Genomic DNA, 7,175 nt, shown 5'->3' with positions numbered 1-7,175 from the left:
TTGTTAACCATGTTGCTGAATATTTGACCTCTTTTTATTTTTTCTTTTGGGTACAATAAATAACTTCTTGATTAATGATTTAAATGTATTATTTCCCTCTGCTTTTGATATTATTTCTTTGTTAGGGTTAAGGTTTTACTTAACTGTATTCTAAACATACTAGTATCTTGCCATTGTGTGAGATCTTTATATACCAAACATATATTGTCTGAGTCTACAATATTTACTGGAAATATATTGGCATATTTAAATGTACAGAAGAACAATTTATGTTCCACAGCAGTCATTTGTTATAGGGGAGTTTGAAAATACCATCATTGACAGCAATGTTTCATGGACATTTAAAGACCAGGCCCGGCTTGTGAGTGAGAACTTCTGCCGTGCTGTCAGGACCCCTCCAAACGCAGCCCAAACCCAGGCTGTGCAAGTGTGTGGGAGAGCTTCTGCGCTCCCCTGCACCTTGTGGACCCCTGTGGACCCAACCCAGGCCTGGCGTGGGAGTGAGAACTTCCGCCGAGCTCGTAAGACCCCTCCACCCCTCCAAACTCAGCCCAGGCCTGGCTTGTGAGTGAGAAATTCTGCCGCGTTCTCAGGACCCCTCCATTCCCACTGAAGCTCAGGATTGGTGAGTGTGTGGGAGAACTTATGCACTCCTCTGCATGCGTTGGTCCCCTCTGGACCCAGGCCAGGTGAGTGAGTGAGAACTACTGCCACACTCTTGGACCTCTCCACCCCTCTAGATCAAGCCTGGCCTTGCATACAGGCAGGGGCTGAAATGGAAGCTGTAGTCTCTGCAGAGAGGCCAGGGGACAGAACCATCCAGCTAATCCATGAGCAGAACATCTTGCCAGAGGGGCAGAACAGGTTCACATCCAAGGGCTGTAGCAAGAAGAGGGTGAGTAAAGCACCCAGACCCAAGCCAGGCACAACTGGATGAATTCAAACTTCGTAGATCTGCATCTGAATTTCAGTAGATGCTAAGACCATAACTGCACTAAAGCTCTACACCAAAGATTAGAGGAGAGGGCTATACCAACAGATAAAGAGAAGGAGCAAAATCCAATCTCAAGCCATAAACTTCCCAGAACAAGTGCAGAAGACACTAGCACAGAAGAAACTGGATATTACAGCTGAAATGTCTAAATTAATAGTGTGTGAAGTAAGGAAACAACAGAAGAAAGGTATAGAGGAACTCGGATCAGAAATAACATCTGAAATAAAAAAGTATCTCAGAATTAATAGCATCTGAAAATCAAATGCAGAAACATATGGAGGAAATCATACAAAAACTAGCTTCTGAAATTAAAAAAAATTAATAACTGCTTCTCAAGAAGATATTGATAAAAATAGAGATTAGAAAAAGGATGGAATCCTTCAATAGGCAATATAGGAAAGAAATAGATCGCATGAAGTAGAATCAAAGAGATATAAAGGAACTTAAAATCTCAATCTCAAGCTTGCAAAACTGTTTGAGTGAAAGTGAAGACAGAGTTTCAGATCTTGAAGATGCCATCACTGCTAATGAAAAGGTAAGAAGAGATCTCTTAAAAACAACTGGGATGAAAGAAAAAATAATTAATCACCTTCAGGGTCATGAAAAGATGAACAATATGAGACCAATAGGCATCAATGAGAAAGAAGGGGTTAATATAAATGATATAAAAAGAATATGGGCAGAAGTAATAGCAGAAAACTTCCCAAACATGGGAAAACAATCTGACATTTAGTTAACTGACGCATACAGAATCCAAATAACTTCAACCCAATTAAAAACACACCCAGACATATAATAGTCAAGATCCCAGAAATCCAGCACAAGAACAATATATTGAAAGCCACTAGAGAAAAGAAACAGGTCACATTTAAAAGAAAACCCATCAGAATTATGGCAGACATCTATTCACAAACTATGAAGCAAGAAGAGCAAGGAGCAGTGTACTTCAAGTCCTCTATGAAAACAAATTCTAGCCTAGACTACTATATCCTGCAAAACTCTCTTCAAGTTTGATGGAGAAGTGAAATACTTCCATGACAAAGAACAACTAAAGAATTTCATGATGAGACAGCCAACCCTACACAGGCTCCTGACAGATGTTCTAGAGAGGGACCAAAATAATCAGAACTCCATGAATGAGAACAGAAGAGACCCACTGAATAGGGCAAACAATTAAAGTCAGGACAAAAAGGAGTAAACAACAGCAGGGAAACAACATGTCAATCATAACTCAATACATCTAAATTACAACCATCATGTAAATGCACTCAGTTCACCAATAAAAAGAAATAGACTGGCACAGTGGTTTAGGAAACAAAAGTCAACTATATGCTATATACAAGACACACATAACTCATAAAGAAATTCATAGGCTGAAAGTCAAAGGGTGGAAAACAATACTACATACCCCAGTACCTCAGTAAAAAGCAGGGGCAGAAATCCTGTCCTCAGACAATCTCAACTTCAAACCAAGCATGATCAAATGAAACAAAGAAGGCCAATCCATATAGTTAGGGAAAAAAATTCAAGAGGAAGAGGTAACACATAAATATGTATGCACCAAACATGGGAACACCCAACTATATAAGTCAAATCTTAGTGCAGAAGAAAAATCTAATATCCAATATCACAATCTTAATAGGAGACCTGAACACCCCCTTAGATCAAAATATAGGTTAAACTGAAAAAAAATCAAAGAAGTAACAGAACTGAATCAGAGCTTGAAACAAATGGGCTTAGTGGAGATATACAGAATATTCCACCCAAACACAGCTGAATACACATTTTTTTCAGCTGCACATGTGTCATTTTCTAAAATAGACTGCATACTAGTCCATAGGTCATGCCTATGTATATGCAAGAAAACAGAAATTATTCCATGCATGTTATCTGATCACAGTGCAATGAAACTAGAAATAAACAATAAAAGGAAAAGAGAAAAAAAAACCTAAATACATAGAAATTAAACAACACTCTTCTCAGCAACGAATGGGTCACAGATGAAATTAAACAATGAATTCGACAATATGTACAATTCAATGAAAATTCGAGAACAACTAGTCAGAATTTATGGGATGAGATGAAAGCTGTTTTTATAGGGAAATTTATAGCTGTGAACTCACACATTAGGAACACAGAACGGGAACAAATAAATATCCTATTGCTGCAACTCCAACATCTAGAAAAGGAAGAGAAAACCAAAATCAGAGACCAAAGACAGGAAGAAATCATAAAGATTAGAGCCGAAATTACTTCAATTGAGACAAAGAAAATAGTTCAAAGAATTAATGAATCAAAACGCTGGATCTTTGAAAGATTAAATAAAATTGATATGACTCTAACTAACCTCATCAAAAAGAGGAATGAAAAAATTCAAATACAAGCAATAAGGAATGAAAAGGGAGAAATTACCACAGACCTGGTGGAAATTCAGAAGATTATCAAGAGCTACTTTGAGAATCTTTACTCTCATAGAAGAGAAGACTAAGAAGAAATGGACAGATTTCTAGAAAGGTACAAATTACAAAAACTGAATCAAGAAGATATAACAACTCTCAATAAATCAATAACAGCCAATGAAATATCAAATTTAATTAAAAAATCTATGGACAAAGAAAAGTCCATGTCTTGATGGATTCATAGCTGAAATCTATAAGAAATTTACAGAAGATATAATCCCAGTAACTCCTCAAACTCTTCAATAAAATTGAAAAGGAAACACTCCTCTCAAAATCATTCCTGGACGAAGCATTATACTGATACCCAAACCAGGGAAAGACACAACTAGGAAAGAGAACTACAGGTCAATCACCCTCATGAACATAGATGCAAAAACCTTAAGAAAATCTTAGCAAATGCAACACAGCCAATCATCAAGAAGATTATACACCATGATCAGGTAGGATTCATCCCAGGAATGCAAAGATGGTTCATTATATACAAATGTATAAATGTAATATACTATATCAATAGAACCAAATCCAGGGACCACATGATTATCTCAGTGGATGCAGAAAATACTTTTGACAAAGTCCAACACTCATTCATATTCAAAGTTCCACAGAAAATTGGAATTGATGGCCTCTACTTCAGTCTGATAAATTCCATCTATGACAACCCAATGGCTAAGATAATTGTAAATAGGCAAAAACTTAAATCTTTTACTCTCAGATCTGGTAGATGACAAGGATGTCCTCTATCACCACTCATATTCAATGTAGGTCTGGAATCATTAGCTACAGTCATTAGACAAGAGAAAGAAATACAAGGAATAAGAATAGGTAAATGAGAAGTACTATCATTATTTTCAGATGATGTGACACTTTACTTAGAAGACCAAAAACTCCACAAAGAAGCTATTGGAATTGATACAGAAATTCAGGAGCATAGCACGATATAAAGTCAATATCCAAAAGGCTATAGTTTTCCTCTACACAGGTATAAACACACTGAGAAGGAAATTACAGAAACAATACCTTTTACAATAGCACAGCAGAAAAATGAAATATCTTGGAATTAATCTAACTAAAGAAGTCAAAGATGTTTTCAAGGAAAATCACAGTATTCTGAAAAAAAGACATCGTAGAGAATTTCAGAAAATGGAAAGACTAACTGCTCCTGGATAGGAAGAACCAACATTGTGAAGATGGCCATACTCCTAAAATTGTTGTACAGATTTAATGCAATCCCTATCAAACTACTACTAACATACCTCATAGACCTAGAGAAATTGTTCTGAAAATTTATTTGGAACCTGAAAAGAACTAGAATAGAAAAGACAATACTGGGCAACAAAGACAAGACAGAAAAATGACAATTCATATTTTGAATTACACTACAATCTGTGATAAAATCATCATATTACTGGCAATGAAATAGACCTGAGGATCAGTGGAACAGATTAGAAGACTCAAAAGTCTCTACAAATGCACTCAGCCACCTGATCTTTGACAAAGGAGCCAAACATGCTTACTGGAACAACAATGGCCTCTTTGACAAATGGTACTGGAAAAACTGGCTCTCTATAGCTGAAAACAAAAACTTGACCGAGGTCTTTCACCATGTACTAAGCTAGAGTCAAAATGGGTTAAAGACCTAAATATTAAAACAGGAACACTAAATCTCCTGGAACCGTTGAAGACAGGGATAGGGAAAGAATTCATGAACAAAAATCAAAATGCACAGGTAACACTTGAAAGAATTAACAACTGGTATCACCTCTTATTGAGAAATTTTGGCACATCAATAGAAATTAACAAAAAAGTGACAAGACAGTCCACAAATTTGGAAAAAAAATCTTAACTAATAAGCACTCAGACAAAGGTCTGCTGTCTAGAATTTATAAAGAACTGAAAAACATTAGGTCTGCAAAATTTAAAGACCCAATCCAGAGTGATAATCCTACCAATTAGCTGCTAGTTTCAAAAACCTGCTGATGTTCTCTGGATCATATGTTGATACGTGTGTTCTAAGCAACTGTGCTGAAGATAGCAATATGTAATACAAGGGTCACACTTGGAATGCCTGTCATTTTGGTCTTCTATATATGTACTGTTTGTCATGGCATACCAATTATTGCCAAACTGTCTCTCAAGTAAATGTTTGTTTTAAAGTAGGGCAATAAATGAAAAAAGAGACAAGAAAAAATGTCACAGGACTGTACTGCTAAAATGCTGTATATGGTTAGATTTCTAAATTTCTGTGTAAAAATATTTAAATATTTATTCATTTTTTAAAATATTTTTTATTTTATTATTTTTTTCTCCATATTCTGTAGAGACAAAGTTTAACATGTTAATACTAGATGGAAAATACCTGTTCCATGATATTCCTAAGAATATAGATATTCAGACAAATAGTGAGGTTAAACCCAACTGCATATGTTATAGGGTAATAATAAGCTTCTCTTCTGGATGTTTAACAACCTAAGTTTTCAGACCAAAATTTAGAGAAGAAGAAGGGCTGCAAGGACAGCCAATGTTTTGGCTCTAGCCTTTTGAGGTCAGTGAAGACCCAGGACATATGATAACTTATACTGTAACATGATGTAACTCAGTTGTGTCCCAAATTTTATGATCAAAGAGATTATGGGGCCAAGAAGCAACATGATTGATGATGTAGCATGTGCCTAAGGAGAGTCCCAGGGAGAGAAAACATTCTCTTAGGATTTCACAGAGAGCAAATTGGTCAAATAATGGCCGTGACTCATTCACATGGCTGATACTGACAAAGGATCTCCAAACTGCAGTACAGGGTTACAGGATAAATCCTGAGGGGACTTGACTAAACTTATCACATACAAAAGTTACATTTCTTGTTATATAGGTCTTGCTTTACCTTGGTCTTAATAAGCCAGCAGAAAAGCATTAAAATGAGGTAGAAAAAGTAAAGCCATATTAATATGCTGAGCTATGAAGGCTCAAGTCAAAAACTTCTGACGTTGACAGTCCAATGGATAACCCACTGCTATTATGGACTACTGGAGTATATTGGATTATTTTTTCTTGGTTTGTGTTTGTTTGCTTGCTTTGAGGCTTGTTCTTACTTTGTAGATCAGGCTGGCTTTTTTTTTTTTGTGGGGGGGGGCAGGGTCTAACTACACATCCCACGTTAGTAGTGATCCTCCTGATTTCTGCCTCCCAAGTGCTGGGATTTCAGGTGTGCGCCACCATGCCCAGACTCCATCGCAGGCTCAGCCCACCCGGGGGCGGGGCCGGCACAGCATGCAGAACCAGCGATTGAACCCTGGTCCCTGCGCTTACCTAAGCAAGCGCTTATTCCTCTGAGCTATACCACTGGCACTATATTGGATTATTTTATTGAATTCATGCACCTAAAATATTAAATGACAATGGAATACTCATCTCTAACAAAGCTAAACAAAAAAAGGAGATACAAAGGAAGGACCATTTTGAAGCTGTAGGTACAAAATAGTTAGGATAGATATACAGCTACTTTCTCTTAATTCAATGAGAGGAAAGATTTATACTAATAGTATTTAACAGGATAGTATGTCTGCATCTTATACTATGAATAACCACTAAGAAGATAACAATATGCAATGTATTAACTATTGAAACTCTCCTATTAATCGGTTTTGAAACAGTCACATTACTATCTGTTTCTCAATAAAATTAATGAAAGAAAAAAGACCCAATCCAGAAATGGGCTTTTGAGATGA

General features: G+C 36.5%; 1 pseudogene; it reads left to right on the top strand.

Moving 5' to 3' along the window:
- Positions 1-250: 250 nt before the first annotated feature.
- LOC101577239 overlaps positions 251-7,175 on the top strand; it is a 12,165-nt pseudogene continuing 5,240 nt past the window's right edge.

This window comes from Octodon degus, unplaced genomic scaffold (assembly GCF_000260255.1).
Source record: "Octodon degus isolate 3935 unplaced genomic scaffold, OctDeg1.0 scaffold00152, whole genome shotgun sequence".
In the NCBI taxonomy this organism is placed as follows: Eukaryota; Metazoa; Chordata; class Mammalia; order Rodentia; family Octodontidae; genus Octodon; species Octodon degus.
This window is presented reverse-complemented; position numbering and strand designations above follow the sequence as displayed.